Source organism: Tamandua tetradactyla, chromosome 3, assembly GCF_023851605.1.
Source record: "Tamandua tetradactyla isolate mTamTet1 chromosome 3, mTamTet1.pri, whole genome shotgun sequence".
Classification (NCBI taxonomy): domain Eukaryota; kingdom Metazoa; phylum Chordata; class Mammalia; order Pilosa; family Myrmecophagidae; genus Tamandua; species Tamandua tetradactyla.
This window is the reverse complement of record NC_135329.1, coordinates 84560596-84577840: the sequence shown is the minus strand read 5'-3', so window position 1 is coordinate 84577840 and position 17245 is coordinate 84560596. Positions and strand designations below refer to the sequence as shown.

The following is a 17245-nucleotide window of genomic DNA, read 5'->3' as shown; positions in this document are numbered from 1 at the left end:
CAATTCTATATTCAGCTTTTTGAGGAACCGCCAAACTGCCTTCCACAGTGGTTGCACCCTTTGACATTCCCACCAACAGTGGATAAGTGTGCCTCTTTCTCCGCATCCTCTCCAGCACTTGTCATTTTCTGTTTTGTTGATAATGACCATTCTGGTGGGTGTGAGATGAGATCTCATTGTGGTTTTGATTTGCATTTCTCTAATGGCCAGGGACATTGAGCATTTCTTCATGTGCCTCTTGGCCATCCATATTTCCTTTTCTGGTAGGTGTCTGTTCAAGTCTTTTTCCCATTTTGTAATTGGGTTGGCTGTCTTTTTGTTGTTGAGTTGAACAATCTCTTTATATATTCTGGATACTAGACCTTTATCTGATATATCATTTCCAAATATTATCTCCCATTGTGTAGACTGTCTTTCTACTTTCTTGATGAAGTTCTTTTGATGCACAAAAGTGTTTAATTTTGAGGAGCTCCCATTTATTTATTTATTTCTTCAGTGCTCTTGCTTTAGGTTTAAGGTCCATAAAACCACCTCCAGTTGTAAGATTCATAAGATATCTCCCTACATTTTCCTCTAACTGTTTTATGGTCTTAGACCTAATGTTTAGATCTTTGATCCATTTTGAGTTAACTTTTGTATAAGGTGTGAGATGTGGGTCTTCTTTCATTCTTTTACATATGGATATCCAGTTCTCTAGGCACCATTTATTGAAGAGACTGTTCTGTCCCAGGTGAGTTGGCTTGACTGCCTTATCAAATATCAAATGTCCATAGATGAGAGGATCTATATCTGAGCACTCTATTCAATTCCATTGGTCGATATATCTATCTTTATGCCAATACCATGCTGTTTTGACCACTGTGGCTTCATAATATGCCTTAAAGTCCGGCATCGCGAGACCTCCAGCTTCGTTTTTTTTCCTCAAGATGTTTTTAGCAATTCGGGGCACACTGCCCTTCCAGATAAATTTGCTTATTGGTTTTTCTAATTCTGAAAAATAAGTTGTTGGGATTTTGATTGGTATTGCATTGAATCTGTAGATCAGTTTAGGTAGGATTGACATCTTAACTATATTTAGTCTTCCAATCCATGAACACGGTATGCCCTTCCATCTATTTAGATCTTCTGTGATTTCTTTTAGCAGTTTTTTGTAGTTTTCTTTATATAGGTTTTTTGTCTCTTTGGTTAAATTTATTCCTAGGTATTTTATTCTTTTAGTTGCGATTGTAAATGGGATTCGTTTCTTGATTTCCCCCTCAGCTTGTTCATTACTAGTGTATAGAAAAGCTACAGATTTTTGAATGTTGATCTTGTAGCCTGCTACTTTGCTGTACTCATTTATTAGCTCTAGTAGTTTTGTTGTGGATTTTTCCGGGTTTTCGATGTATAGTATCATATCGTCTGCAAACAGTGATAGTTTTACTTCTTCCTTTCCAATTTTGATGCCTTGTATTTCTTTTTCTTGTCTAATTGTTCTGGCTAGAACCTCCAACATGATGTTGAATAATAGTGGTGATAATGGACATCCTTGTCTTGTTCCTGATCTTAGGGGGAAAGTTTTCAATTTTTCCCCATTGAGGATGATATTAGCTGTGGGTTTTTCATATATTCCCTCTATCATTTTAAGGAAGTTCCCTTGTATTCCTATCTTTTGAAGTGTTTTCAACAGGAAAGGATGTTGAATCTTGTCAAATGCCTTCTCTGCATCAATTGAGATGATCATGTGATTTTTCTGCTTTGTTTTGTTGATATGGTGTATTACATTAATTGATTTTCTTATGTTGAACCATCCTTGCATACCTGGGATGAATCCTACTTGGTCATGATGTATAATTCTTTAATGTGTTGTTGGATTCTATTTGCTAGAATTTTGTTGAGGATTTTTGCATCTATATTCATTAGAGAGATTGGTCTGTAGTTTTATTTTTTTGTACTATCTTTGCCTGGTTTTGGTATGAGGGTGATGTTGGCTTCATAGAATGAAATAGGTAGCTTTCCCTCCACTTCGATTTTTCTTGAAGAGTTTGAGGAGAGTTGGTACTAATTCTTTCTGGAATGTTTGATAGAATTCACATGTGAAGCCGTCTGGTCCTGGAGTTTTCTTTTTCAGAAGCTTTTGAATGACTGATTCATTTTCTTTACTTGTGATTGGTTTGTTGAGGTCATCTATTTCTTCTTGTGTCAAAGTTGGTTGTTCATGTCTTTCCAGGAACCCGTCCATTTCATCTAAATTGTTGTATTTATTAGTGTAAAGTTGTTCATAGTATCCTGTTATTACCTCCTTTATTTCTGTGAGGTCAGTGGTTATGTCTCCTCTTCCATTTCTGATCTTATTTATTTGCATCCTCTCTCTTCTTCTTTTTGTCAATCTTGCTAAGGGCCCATCAATCTTATTTATTTTCTCATAGAACCAACTTCTGGTCTTATTGATTTTCTCTATTGTTTTCATGTTTTCAATTTCATTTATTTCTGCTGTAATCTTTGTTATTTCTTTCCTTTTGCTTGCTTTGGGGTTAGTTTGCTGTTCTTTCTCCAGTTCTTCCAAGTGGACAGTTAATTCCTGCATTTTTGCCTTTTCTTCTTTTCTGATATTGGCAATTAGGGCAATAAATTTCCCTCTTAGCACTGCCTTTGCTGCGTCCCATAGGTTTTGATATGTTGTGTTTTCATTGTCATTCACCTCGAGATATTTACTAATTTCTCTTGCAATTTATTCCTTGACCCACTCGTTGTTTAAGAGTGTGTTGTTGAGCCTCCACGTATTTGTGAATTTTCTGGCACTCCGCCTATTATTGATTTCCAACTTCATTCCTTTATGACCTGAGAAAGTGTTGTGTATGATTTCAATCTTTTTAAATTTGTTGAGACTTGCTTTGTGACCCAGCATATGGTCTATCTTTGAGAATGATCCATGAGCACTTGAGAAAAAGGTGTATCCTGCTGTAGTGGGATGTAATGTCCTATAAATGTCTGTTAAGTCTAGCTCATTTATAGTAATATTCAGATTCTCTATTTCTTTATTGATCCTCTGTCTAGATGTTCTGTCCATTGATGAGAGTGGTGAATTGAAGTCTCCAACTATTATGGTATATGTGTCTATTTCCCTTTTCAGTGTTTGCAGTGTATTCCTCACGTATTTTGGGGCATTCTGGTTTGGTGCATAAATATTTATGATTGTTATATCTTCTTGTTTAATTGTTCCTTTTATTAGTAAATAGTGTCCTTCTTTGTCTCTTTTAACTGTTTTACATTTGAAGTCTAATTTGTTGGATATTAGTATAGCTACTCCTGCTCTTTTCTGGTTGTTATTTGCATGAAATATCTTTTCCCAACCTTTCACTTTCAACCTATGTTTATCTTTGGGTCTAAGATGTGTTTCCTGTAGACAGCATATAGAAGGATCCTTTTTTTTAATCCATTCTGCCAGTCTATGCCTTTTGATTGGGGAATTCAGTTCATTAACATTTAGTGTTATTACTGTTTGGATAACATTTTCCTCTACCATTTTGCCTTTTGTATTATATATATCATATCTGATTTTCCTTCTTTCTACACTCTTCTCCATACCTCTCTCTTCTGTCTTTTCGTATCTGACTCTAGTGCTCCCTTTAGTATTTCTTGCAGAGCTGGTCTCTCGGTCACAAATTCTCTCAGCGACTTTTTGTCTGAAAACGTTTTGATTTCTCCCTCATTTTTGAAGGACAATTTTGCTGGATATAGGAGTCTTGGTTGGCAGTTTTTCTCTTTTAGTAATTTAAATATATCATCCCACTGTCTTCTAGCTTCCATGGTTTCTGCTGAGAAATCTACACATAGTCTTATTGGGTTTCCCCTGTATGTGATGGATTGTTTTTCTCTTGCTGCTTTCAAGATCCTCTCTTTCTCTTTGACCTCTGACATTCTAACTAGTAAGTGTCTTGGAGAATGCCTATTTGGGTCTGTTCTCTTTGAGGTGCGCTGCACTTCTTGGATCTGCAATTTTAGGTCTTTCATAAGAGTTGGGAAATTTTCAGTGATAATTTCTTCCATTAGTTTTTCTCCTCCTTTTCCCTTCTCTTTTCCTTCTGGGACACCCACAACATGTATATTTGTGTGCTTCATATTGTCCTTGAGTTCCCTGATCCCGTGTTCAAATTTTCCCATTCTTTTCCCTATTGTTTCTGTTTCTTTTTTGAATTCTGATGTTCCATCCTCCAATTCACTAATTCTAGCTTCTGTCTCTTTAAATCTACCATTGTAGGTATCCATTGTTTTTTCCATCTTTTCTACTTTGTCCTTCACTTCCATAAGTTCTGTGACTTGTTTTTTCAGTTTTTCTATTTCTTCTTTTTGTTCAGCCCATGTCTTCTTCATGTCCTCCCTCAATTTATTGATTTGGTTTTTGAAGAGTTTTTCCATTTCTGTTCGTATATTCAGCATTAGTTGTCTCAGCTCCTGTATCTCATTTGAACTATTGGTTTGTTCCTTTGACTGGGCCATATCTTCAATTTTCTGAGCGTGATCCGTTATTTTCTGCTGGCGTCTGGGCATTTAATCATATTTCCCTGGGTGTGAGGCCCAGCAGGTTGAAAGATTTTTCTGTGAAATCTCTGGGCTCTGTTTTTCTTATCCTGCCCAGTAGGTGGCACTCGTGGTGCTCGTCTGTCTGCGGGTCCCACCAGTAAAAGATGCTGTGGGTCCTTTAACTTTGGAAAACTCTCGCTGTGGGGGGGTGGGTCGCCAGCCGAAGCGACTTGGGGGGTGCCAGTCTGAATCTCCCAGCTGGCCCGGGAATCCGCACGTGGGGAGGGTCGCCGGTCTCTGCGGCTTGGGGGAGCGCCTGTCCTTATTTCCCAGCCAGCCCGGGGCGCCAAGCGTGGTGGTGGGGCGCCGGCCGCCGCGGCTTGGGGGAGTGCCTATCCACCGTTCCCAGCCAGACCAGGAAGCCACGTGTTTGGAAGGGACCCCAGTTGCCGGTCTCCGCGGCTTGGGGGATCTCCGATCCAATTCTCCCAGCTGGTCTGGGGGGGCCACGCGTGGGGGAGGGGCGCCAGCCACTGCGGCTTGAAGGGATCGCCTATCCAATTCTCCCAGCTGGCCCGGGAAGGAGGGAGGGAGGGACTCCAGCCCCCTGCCACCCCAGCCCGGGGAAGCGCGTGCCCCTCGGCGTTCTCACTGCAGCGGATTCTCCCAGCCAGTCAGCTGTTCCAGAATGGGGTACGCTGTCTTCTTGGACTCTGTTGTGGCTCCGGGAGCTGTTCTGTATCATTTCTACTTCTCTAGTAGCTGTTCTGGAGGAGGAACTAAGACCCGCGCGTCTTACTAAGCTGCCAGCTTCTCTGGAAGTTGTCTAGATTGGACATTTTTTAGATTTGCTTTAATTGGGACATTTTCATGGCCTTAGAACTGTAAACTTGCAACTTCTTAAATTCCCCCTTTATAAAAGCCATTCCATTTCTGGTGCATTGCATTCTGGCAGGTAGTAAACTAAATGAACCCCTTGTGGCTATCTTTGTAAAGAGCACAGAAAAATACTCCCAGGTTTGGCCAGGGGTATGGGGTATATATATATTTATATTTATATATATATATATATAAATATATATATATTTCCTGGAGACAGCAGATTTTTCTAATTGTCAGGGTCACAGCTTTAGACCTAGGTGAAATAGGTCTAATGATTGGAAGCAATTAAAAGAAGGCCATAGGAGTGCTAAGGACAATTTAGGGTTCTTAAATCCTGCTCTAACTGAGAAATCAGGATTTAAGGGATATATATATATATTTTTTTAATGGGAAGGCACTGGAAATACAGCCAGCATGGCAGGTGAGAACTCTGCCTGTTGAGCCACCATGGCCCACCCAAGGGATGGTTTTGATTAGTAAATCATTATATAGATATTCCTTTTTGCTTTCTGGTATATTGGAGTAAACAGGAATTTTCTGAAATCTCTACATTGTAATCCAGCTGTCTTGATCTCTGAGAATGATTATAGCCTTCATCTTCTGCTCCTGTGACTGCAAAAACCTTGTGACTAAACATCATTTGTATGTTATCCAGAGTTTTTCAATTTTAGAGTCTTGTAATCACTAAAGACAGTCCCTAGTGTTTATTAATGAAGGGTCTTAGTTCTGCCCATATTTAATCGACTCCAAGCCCAAAGTTATCTTGATGACTGAGACTGGACCTAACCAAAGTGGGCTTGCCGGATATGCACAGTAACTTAGACTTTAGCCTAACAAGTCATTTATACCTTATTCCACCTTTTTCTCTCATACATTCTGTGACTAAACATGTAATCAACCTGTGCATGCTCAATAATCAGATCACCTCTAATTATATCAAATGAGGCCACTGTGCTCACTATCCTAGACCCTGATCATCTTTTTCTTTAATAAAACCATCCAAATTACTGAAATTGGGAGCACAGATTTTGGGCCAATAGGCCATCTGTTCTCCTACCATGCACCTAGTAATAAATTCTAATAAATTCTTTCTCTCTTTCAAACCCTGGTGTCTCAAGAATTGGCTATTGAGTGCATCAGGCAAAAGAATCCACACCCTTTGTCCAGTAACACCATCATCCTCTTTTAAAACTTTTTAAACCAAATTGAAGAAGTGAAAACCTAAAATTGTAGAATTGTAACCCACACCAAACTCTGAAATCTGTTCGACAACAATTGTTCTGATATACTTTGAAATTTATCTCTTTTTTTGTATATATGTTACTTTAAACAAAAAAGAAAAAGAGAGAAAGAGGATTATAACAAATAAAAGAGAAGGTAGAATTTAACGAATGATATGACTCCTGAATCATTATATTGATATTTTTTTTGGTCTCCAGTGTCTTGGAGAAGCTAGAAGGAAAAGTGAAAAATTGTAGAACTGTAACCCATACCAAACTTTAGAATCTTTCTGTAACTACTTGTTAAAATGTACTTGGAAATTAATTGCTTTTTAGTATATATATATTTCATAATAAAAAAAGTAAAGCAAAAACAAAAACCAATTAAACAAATCATTCTTCACGCTTTCTGTTTCACCTACTCCTGCCCTCTTAAATCTTGGCCAAATATGGATCAATCAAGTGGGGGCAGCTATAAGAAAAGGGTTGGTGCTAAAAAGATAGGGACTGCATAAGTTTGGTTTAAAATTTCTTTCTTTTGGACGTAGAGATTAGAAGTTATAGGGACAGAAAGATTGTTTTGAAATAGGCCATGTTTTGCATACTTTTCCCTGTAATTCCCCAATTTAAAATTATTAATTTTTCCTAAAAATACCTTTGCAACAGTTACCGCAGAAGGCAAATCATTATTAAAACTTGGGATGAATGTAACTGAATAAAGTCCAATTACCAAATTTAAAAGCTCCAATAAGTAAAAAAAATGTCCTTGAGGGCTATGGAAAAATTTTCCTGGATTTATGCTAGGGACAAATTAAACAATTGTAATATATTTTCTAGAGCTTCATAGTAAATATACTGCTGAAGTTGTTCATAATTTTAGGATATTATAAAAAGAAGAAGTTTTTTTAAACCTCTAATAGAAGGTGAAACAAAAGCAAATATAATTGCAAAAAAAAAAATGCAGTGACAGAATCTTGTCCTATTCTTGCTTTTATGATGAATTTTGAACCAAATGAATATAATTTTATTCTAGTTTAGGTATGTTCTCCCTAAATTTATACATGTGTACTGATAAAATAAGCTAGCATTATATCTATTAGATCTCTAAGATAGTGAAAAAATAAATTTGTATTTAATGAAATTAAATTATTTTGACAAACTTCATTTTAAAAAATAATTATGTTTTGTAGGATATTTAAAGATAATATTAAAGATCTTTTTTAGCTAACTTAAAGTATTGCAGGTGTGGGTGGTGTGATGGTGGCTCAGTGACAGAATTCTCATCCGTCATGTCAGAGACCCGGGTTCGATTCCCAGTGCCTACCCATGTGAAAAAAAAAAAAAGTATTGCAGGTGTATGTAAAATATACAAATGTGCTTTGTTAAAGAAAGGTATGTGGTTTTAACCTCCAGAATGTGTAGGACAAAGTCTGGGTGAATGTGGATGTTTGTGGAAGTGTTTTTTTTTTTTTTTGTAGTCATTGCTGACTAAGATTTGATAAGCTTCTCTAAGGGGATGTAGTTTTGTCCTAAAATAAGTCTAGTTTTTATATGTGAGACAAGACCTGAATGTCCAGGCAGAAGGTTGTAGGAGGTTTATGATAATAAAGTCTGTCTATACTAGTCAATGATGACTAAAAATTTGATAGGCTTATTTATAATATTTTCTTAAAGAGCTTTTGTGTCAAATTCATACAAAACTGCAGCTTAATTTTCTCTCTTAAAATAATATGGATTGTTGGTCTGTTTTTTTTTTTTTTTTAACTTTTTTTTATTAATTAAAAAATTAACAAACAAAACATTTAAATATCATTCCATTCTACATATACAATCAGTAATTCTTAATATCATCACATAGTTGCATATTCATCATTTCTTAGTACATTTGCATGGATTTAGAAACAGAAATAAAAAGACAACAGAAAAAGAAATAAAATGATAATAGAGAAAAAAAACTATACGTACCATACCCCTTACCCCTCGCTTTCATTTACCACTATTGCAAACTGAATTTATTTTAACATTTGTTCCCCCTATTATTTACTTTTATTCCATATGTTCTACTCTTCTGTTGATATAGTTGGTCTGCTTTTAATGAAGGGTTATAAAATGCTTGTCTTAATATTCTGAGTATTTTGTCTAGAGGACAAAGTTTCTGTCATATAAAAATAATATCCTTGTTGCTTATATTGACTTTATCATCCTTCATTTTAGAAGACAAGTTTTCTCACTTTTAAAGGAATTAAGTCTTTTCCTTACAATCATATTAACTCCTATTTTGCTTTGGTTAAATAAGAAACCAAATAACTTCACAGTAACCCACTTTCCTGTTTAACATACTGCTCAAGCCTAACAACTTTTGCCCTCCTAAAATTGAACACTAAAGGGTATCTTTTTATTTCAAACTGTTTCATTGATTTTCTCTTTCACCTTATAAAAGCAAGATACTAAAAATAGTTTAATATAGTATATAAAAAATGTTTGGGAAGCATTATTATAATCAAAAGGGATTTTGTTATCTTATGTTTGAATTTGGTCTCCATTCCTGGACAGCATGGGTGTAGATTTCCTTAGGAGGTCCTGCTTTGCCCTTAACAATCACTAGGATGTGAAATGCACTGGTGCAGTCATTTAACCACATGCATGCCTGCAAAGCAGCATCACTGACTTGGGTTCTGGAGCCAGATCATGGCCAACAAGTATATTCCTCCCTTACAAACCCCATACAGAGAGCTCCAATGTACCCCTATCCCCCAATACACAGATTCACCAATTTTAACATTTTGCCAAATGTCGATCCATCTGACATTTTTGAAGTATACATGGTAGTTATTTGTTTGCTTTGTTCCTTGCTTGTGTTTAGAATGTCCCTCCTTTTGGGTTTGCCTGATGTTTTCTCATGATTAGATGCAGGCTTTGCATTGTTGACAGGAATAGCACAGAAAGGATGCTGCATTGCTCGCCTGTGCATTAACAGGAAGCACATTTTGTTGGAAAGAAAGCCATACCTGAAAGAGAATAAACACTCACCCAATTGTGGAGAAGAAAATAATTTAATGATCTTGCAAGAATGGGCGCACAACCAAAATGTGGTGGTTTGCGCACCAAGTGACAGGAAACAGCAGCCTTTATTCCCTAATCCTAGCACAACAGATCCCTCCCCTGTTTCTCAGCTGATTGGATACTCCAGAGGTTACAGCCTATCCAAGTAGTTCAAATCTCCCACCAAAATGTCCCACTGTACATCCCAGTGACCCTGGTCATTACCTATTTAAACTTGTTTTACCCATATAAGGATCTGGTACCAATTCTAGGCTTATGTCAGAGGCCCTCTCCTTCCCCTGCCCATGAGACCAGTCTGAGCAGGTTTGCAGCCCTTTGTTTAGTAAATTTCATTTCTCCCATTCTGTGACATTTTGTGTGAAAGCTAAACTTAATTCTATTCTTAAAAATTCCCCCTCTTTTTTTTTTGAAAGTAAAAATTTTAATTTTGATTGATTTCTCAATGTATATAGTTTAATGTGATGCCAGTTTTTAATGGCAAAAATTTGGTTCCACTGAAAATGCATAATGCTACAGAGAGCTTTTTCTAGAAAGTAGGTAAACAGCTGGAAACAGAAAGCAAAACTTTCTAGTAGCATGGCAACTTAAACTGCAGACAGACTTATCAGGTATACAACTTTTACACTAAAAATGGCACAAACATTAGCTGGTTACAAAAGTGAGAAATGGAAAACAAAATGTGAACACCAAAAGGAACAATATATGGACTGTAAAAATCACAGAAAAAAACCCAAATTTAACTATGAGAATTTTAAAGGATAATTATAGAAAAGGGAACCAAATATTTCACTCAAATGCTTTTTAGAGTCTTTCTGTAGAGATAGAAATATATATCTATTTATCCAAAAATATATTTTATACAGATAAATGTTTCTCACTTAAAGATGGGACCAAAGTTGTAGTTTTAACATAAAGCACAGTCTTTCATAAGACTATTTGTTCACCTGAATTTTCAATGTAAGTTTAGTGCATTAAATGTTTTTCATGTATAATTACCTGACATTCTTTTTATAGATATAAATCAAGAAGGCATTATTTTTCAAAAGGGTTTGCAGGTTAAACAATATTTTTCTAAGATGCTGTACACATCAAACGTATGAGCAGCCCCATAGGAATCATTGTCATAAACATATCAAAAAGGGCTATATGTCAGGTTTTCCTTTATATAGTAAATATAAAATAGTAAATATTTGATTTTTTAATTTCCAGTTTGCAAGTGTTTACTTGTAAACAGCAGCAGAAAAATTTTACTTAAGTACTTTTATGTTGATATATTTTGATTTAATATATATGGTAATAAATTTTCACATGTTGTAACCATTAGTACACATAGATATTTTTAAAAATTGGGATGTAACACTAAACCACTACTATAAAATAAAGCACACAATTAGTTTGGTGCTTTTACAAATCTTCTTTTTTCAGGTGAAAATGCTACAAAAACTCCTAAAAATTAGAGAACACTGAAAACATAATAAAGTCTGATTTTGAATTTTATAGTATTTCCATTTTGCCCTGAAAGAGAACTTAAAAAATATGACCTTGCTGAACAGGCCACCCTTGCAATATAAAAAAAATTGGTGAGAGCAAGACAGTGTATCACTGACATGTAGAATTTTTGTAAATAATTATCTCTCCAAATCATTAGAAAAATGTTAAAAATAAAAAAAAATTATATAGTGGTGGTCCCTAAACTATTTTGAAGGCAGGTAGCTTAGTCCAAATTAAAATATATATTTTTCATTCATAGTAATCATCCTCCCCTCAAATGCCCTTTAAAAAAATGCATGAAACAGTACAATAGCAAGAATCAAAGAGCACAAACTGTATTTTCAAGAACAGAACAATCTCTAGTGTTGAAAGATATCTTACAGCAGAATGCAGATTTCTTTGGTGACACCAGTCAATAAATAATTAATTTTTTTATGATGACTTATCTTTTCTATTATGGGGAGAGTCGGCTCCATTTGAAGTTACTGTCCTATTTGCACCATTTTCTATTCCTTTTCTAGAAGACCTGTCTTTAGTCACCATTGGTTTCTTCTTCACAGTTGTTACCTGAAAATTAGAATGGTCCCTCCACCTCCAAAGCTGGAAATTACTGAATTTCCACATCATGAATGCTTGCATAATGCATATGGATGCCAGAACAGCAATTCTAATAGCCAACACACTGAAATTTCCAGTACTGAAATTCAGCTTCTGATTCTCTGCTCTTGCAAGGCCAAAGCTAACAGTAAGTACAGAAAGAATTAAAGTCAGAAGTCATCCCCAAACAAACAAAATTGCCCACAGAGAAAACCCTTTCTGATACTTTTCATCACTAAAATAAATGTGGAAAAGAAATTCAGCAAAATAAGGCAGCACCATAAAAACAAGTCCAAGATGATTCAAATTCAAAAGATAAGCTCCAGCAATGTGAGAGAAAGAGGTAAAGACCAATATAGTCAAGTTGACGTGGAATATCTTCTTTTTTGGTTTTCTGGAAGTAGAGTTCAGGAAAAGCATGATACCAGTAAGCCAACTATGACATGTAGAAAAACTTCATTTAAAATGTCATCAGGATATGGGGATGGGCCTGCCACAAGATAGTTGGGTCTGAGATGTAGTTTTCAGGAAACAGAATGAATGTGCCCCAAATACAGGAAAAAAGGTAGACTGCCCTAAGTTGACCAGATTCATTAAACTTGTTGTGTTTCGTTTTGGAGAAATGCATTCACCTGTTAATTTTATCCAACACACACTCTTGAATTATGGCATGAATAATTACTGCCACTAGCCTGTAGAAGAAAACTGTAGCCAAATCTTTGATAGCATAGTAATAAAGGGACGCTGCTTCGTTGCTTGTTCTTCTGTTGCTGGGAGGGTAACATTGCACTGAAGAGCAACGAAAATGAGAGATGCTTTTCCTGTTATCTCCAACATCAGCCCCGGCAGCAAGCCCATCGCCACACAGTAGACGATGTCTGTGTGATTCTGCAGGGTGAATTCGTGGCTCAGGACCGGGGGGCTCTTGGTGCTCTCCTTATGAATCGCCATGGGAGCCACTGGTCAGGCCCACAGGTGCTCCGCTCCTCCCAGCTCCTCGCTGCCTAGCCGCTGCCCCCGTCGCCTCCGGCCGCTGCTAAAAGCCCTCCGCAGCTGCTCACTGGGGCTCCACTTCCCATCCTACAGCCACCCCCCAACACACACTCTTTCTTTAGAACTCTTTTAGTTTTCACATTCTAGTTCTTTTTCAAACTTGATAAGAGCCTTTTCACATCCTTCATCATAGGGAACTTCCTCTTTAAGGGGGTACAAATTTTGTCTGTACTGAACAGGCATTTGCTTAGTTAGGGCAGTCTTAATAAGTCTTTGCATTAACCCTCAGGTGCATGGGATGATGCAACACCCAATTGCCAGTGAGTACCCTGCCTATGATGTCTAAAGAAGTCTAAATGGACAGTGCCACCTCTTTCCATTTTCCAAACCAGCTTTCTAATCATTCCATGAGGGGGTTACCAATGCTTGAATTTTCCACTAATTCTTCAGATAAGGCTAGTCAGGCTTTGCTGAATTCAGCAAAGATTTATTAATTATACCAAGGATGTAATTAATATATATAGTTAATCCAATCCACATTTTTGCTAACAATGACCCACCAGAATAAGGATGACTCAAATCCTACAGCTACTTGATTTCTAGCCTTCGACTCATCTGGGATTCCCCATGGGACCCCTATACTGTCTAAATAAATTGAATTGTCGAAGGAACCAAGTAAGCTTCTTTTCTTTTACCTTGGGTTAGAACTTCTTCCTCCTTTTCAAATGCCAAGGTGAATGGGATGGCCAATTGGCCCAGAGCACAGGTCCCCTACCACTTCTTAGGTAATACTAGTTGGAGGATGCCCTTTCCACAATACCACCAAAGTATTCAGGGTATAGTTAAACTGGAGAAATTGCTCGGGGTATAGTTAAACTGGAGAAATTGCCGGTACTATCCTCAGTCTCATCACATGTTTCGGTAAACGAAGGCATGGTCCCAAGATCCTGTAATCCTTCTCCACATCTAGAGAGACAGTCAGAGTGGTTTCCTGGACCAAGATGGGAAGCTAGTATTGCCTTGACTTTTCCACTTCTGAATGGAGGGAAAGGAAAGGGCAACGTACTACAATTTTCACCAGGAGTAGTATTCTGAAAAAGGAGTGCCATGCACTTGAACTCCTCTTCAGGTTTCTCCATACCTATTGGAAAGGGCATATTAAGAGCAGTGGGTTGGCCTGTTGCACAAGCATAACTGTTGGCTATATACCTAGTAGAGGGATTTCCAGGTCATATGGTAATTCTACACTTTCTGAGGAACGACCAAATTGGCTATCTGGGGCCTCTTAAACCCTCTCCAGATAAATTTGCCAATTGACTTTTCCATTTCTGCAAAGTAAATTTGGAATATTTTTTTAATTTTTAATTTTTTTTAAGAAAATAAAACAACATACAACGTACAAACATGAACATTCTTACCATATGACCATGCCATTCTTGGTATATAATCAGTAACTCACAATATCATCGCATAGTTGTATATTCATCACCATGATCATTTCTTAGAATATTTGCATCAATTCAAAAAAGAAATAAAAAGAAAAAAGAAAAAAACTCATGCATACCATACCCCTTACCCCTCCCTCTCATTGATTGCTAATATTTCCATCAACCCAATATGCTTTAGTCTTTGTTTCCCCTATTTTTTTCTATACCCCTTATCACTCCCTTTCATTGATCACTAGCATTTCAATCTACTGAATTTATTTTAACATTTGTCTCCCTTATTATTTTTTATTTTTATATCCATTTATTTTTAATTTTTAATCCATATGTTTATTTATTTTTAATCTATATGTTTTACTCATCTGTCTGTACCATGATAAAAGGAGCATCAGACACAAGGTTTTCACAATCATACAGTCACATTGTGAAAGCTATATCATTATACAATCATCTTCAAGAAACATGGCTACTGGAACACAGCTCTACATTTTCAGGCACTTCCCTCCAGCCTCTTCAATATACCTTAATTAAAAAGGTGATATCTGTATAATGCTTAAGAATAACTTCCAGAATAACCTCTCGACTCTGTTTGAAATCTCTCAGCCATTGACACTATTTTGTCTCATTTCTCTCTTCCCCTTTTTGGTCTAGAAGGTTTTCTCATTTCATTGATGCTGAGTTCATTCTGGGATTTCTGTTCCACGTTGCCAGGAAGGTCCACACCCCTGGGTGTCATGTCCCATGTAGAGAGGGGGAGGGCAGTGAGTTTGTTTGTCGTGTTGACTGAGAGAGAGAGGCCCCATCTGAATAATGAAAGAGGTTCTCTGGGGGGTGACTCTTAGGCCTAATTTTAAGTAGGCTTAGCCTATTATTTGCAGATATAAGTTTCATATGAATGAACCCCAAGATTTGAGTGCTCAGCCTATTTCTTTGGTTGTCCACACTGCTTGTGAGAATATCAGGAATTCTCCACTTGGGGAAGCTGAATTTTCCCCCTTTCTCACCATTGCCCCAAGGGGACTTTGCAAATATTTTTTTATTCACTGTTCAAATCATTCTGGGATTTATCGGGGCATCACTCTGGACAAACCTACGAAATCTCATGCCCTACTCAAGGTTCCATGTACTTATGGTGTTCAATTAAACTGTCCACATAAGTTATATTAGGAAATGCACTAGTCAAATTAAAAATTTTCTACCAAATAAACTTCTTTTGCTTTAGTCTTACAATAAGTAAAGTTTTAAAAATGAATTACCATCTATTTTCAACACCCTGCAATATTGACATTCCTTTGTTCTTCCTCATGCAAAAACATTTTTTAATTTGTACATTTAGTCACTATCATTGTACACTCTAGGCATTCTTAGATGATACCATCTAAGACTGTTGGAATTTTGATTAGGATTTTATTGAATCTGCAAATCATTTTGGCTAGAATTGGCATCTCAACAATAGTCTACCAATTCATGAGCATGGGATGTCCTTCCATTTACTTTTATCTTATTTGAGTTTTTTTAGCAAAGTTTTTTGGTTTTTGTGTATAAGTTCTTTTTATCTTTGGTTAAATTTATTCCTAGACATTTGATTCTTTAAGTTGCTATTGTAAATGGAATTTTTTCTTGATTTCCTCCTCAGATTCCTTATTACTAGTGTATAGAAACACTACTGATTTTTGTATGTTGAACTTGTACCCCACCACTTTGCTGAATTGATTTATTAGCTGAAGTAGCTTTGTTGTAGATTTTTTTGGACTTTCTATATATAGGATCATGTCATGCAAATAGTGAAAATTTACTTCTTCCTTTCCAATTTGGACGCCTTTTATTTAGTTTTCTTGCCTAAATGTTCTGGCTAGAACCTCCAGTACAATGTCAAACAGTAGTGGTGAAAGGGAATATCCTTTACTTGTTCCAGACCTCAAAGGGAAACTTTCAGTCTTTTCCCATTGAGTATTATGTTAGCTATGGGTTTTCATATGTGCACTTTATCATGTTGAGAAAGTTTTCTTCTATTCCTATCTATTTTTAACAAGAAGGGATGCTGGATATTGTCGAATGCAGGTCTTTTGTTGACAAATTCTGTTCATTTCTGTTTATCTGTGGATATTTCAAACTTGCTCTAATTTTTGAGAGACAGATTTGCTGGATTAAGAATTCTTGGCAAGCTGTGTTTCTCTTTCAGTACATTAAATATAACATACCACTGCTTCATTACTTCCATGGTTTCTGATGAGAAATTGACATTTAGTGTTATTGAGGATCTCTTATACGTGAGAATTGTTTTTATCTTGCTGCTTTCAGCATTCTCTCTTTATCATTGGCATTTGATACTTTGATTATGAGTGTCTTGGAGTAGATCGATTAGCTATTAGGGTTTATTCTATTTGGAGTAAGTTGAGCTTCTTGCTATATTTATATTTTTTCATGAGCTTTTGGGAAATTTTTGGCTGTTATTTCATCAAATATTCTTTCTGTCCCTTCTCCTTCTAGGACACTCATGATGTGTATGTTTGTGCGCTTCATGCTGTCAGTCAAATCCCTGAGACACTGCTCAATTTTTTTCTAGTTTTTTCTCTATTTGTTCTTTTGACAGTATAATTTTGATTGGCCTATCTACTAGATGACTGATTCTTTCTTCTCCCTGTTAAAATCTGCTGTTGTATACCTCTAGGTCATTTTATATATCCATTACTGGTCATTCATCCCTATAATTTCTGTTATATTTCTTTTAAACTTTTAAATTTTTCTTTATATATATATTTTTTATTGAGAAATCTTTACACACATACTGTCCATACATGGTATACAATCAATGGCTCACAATATCATCACATAGTTGTATATTTATCACCATGATCATTTGAAGAACATTTGCATCACTCCAGAAAAAGAAATAAAAAGAAAAAACTCATACAGCCTATACTGCTTACACCTCCCTCTCATTGACCACTAGTATTTCAATCTACACAATTGTTTGTAGTTTTTTAAAACTTTTTTAATTATATAGTATAACATATATACAAAGCAGAGAAATTAAAAAGCAGCAGTTTT

The 17245-nt window shown here is 36.3% G+C and overlaps 1 pseudogene; it reads right to left on the bottom strand.

The window, feature by feature from the left end:
* Nucleotides 1-11591: 11591 nt before the first annotated feature.
* On the bottom strand, nt 11592-14096 carry LOC143676203 (translocating chain-associated membrane protein 1 pseudogene; annotated as a pseudogene).
* Nucleotides 14097-17245: the final 3149 nt, after the last annotated feature.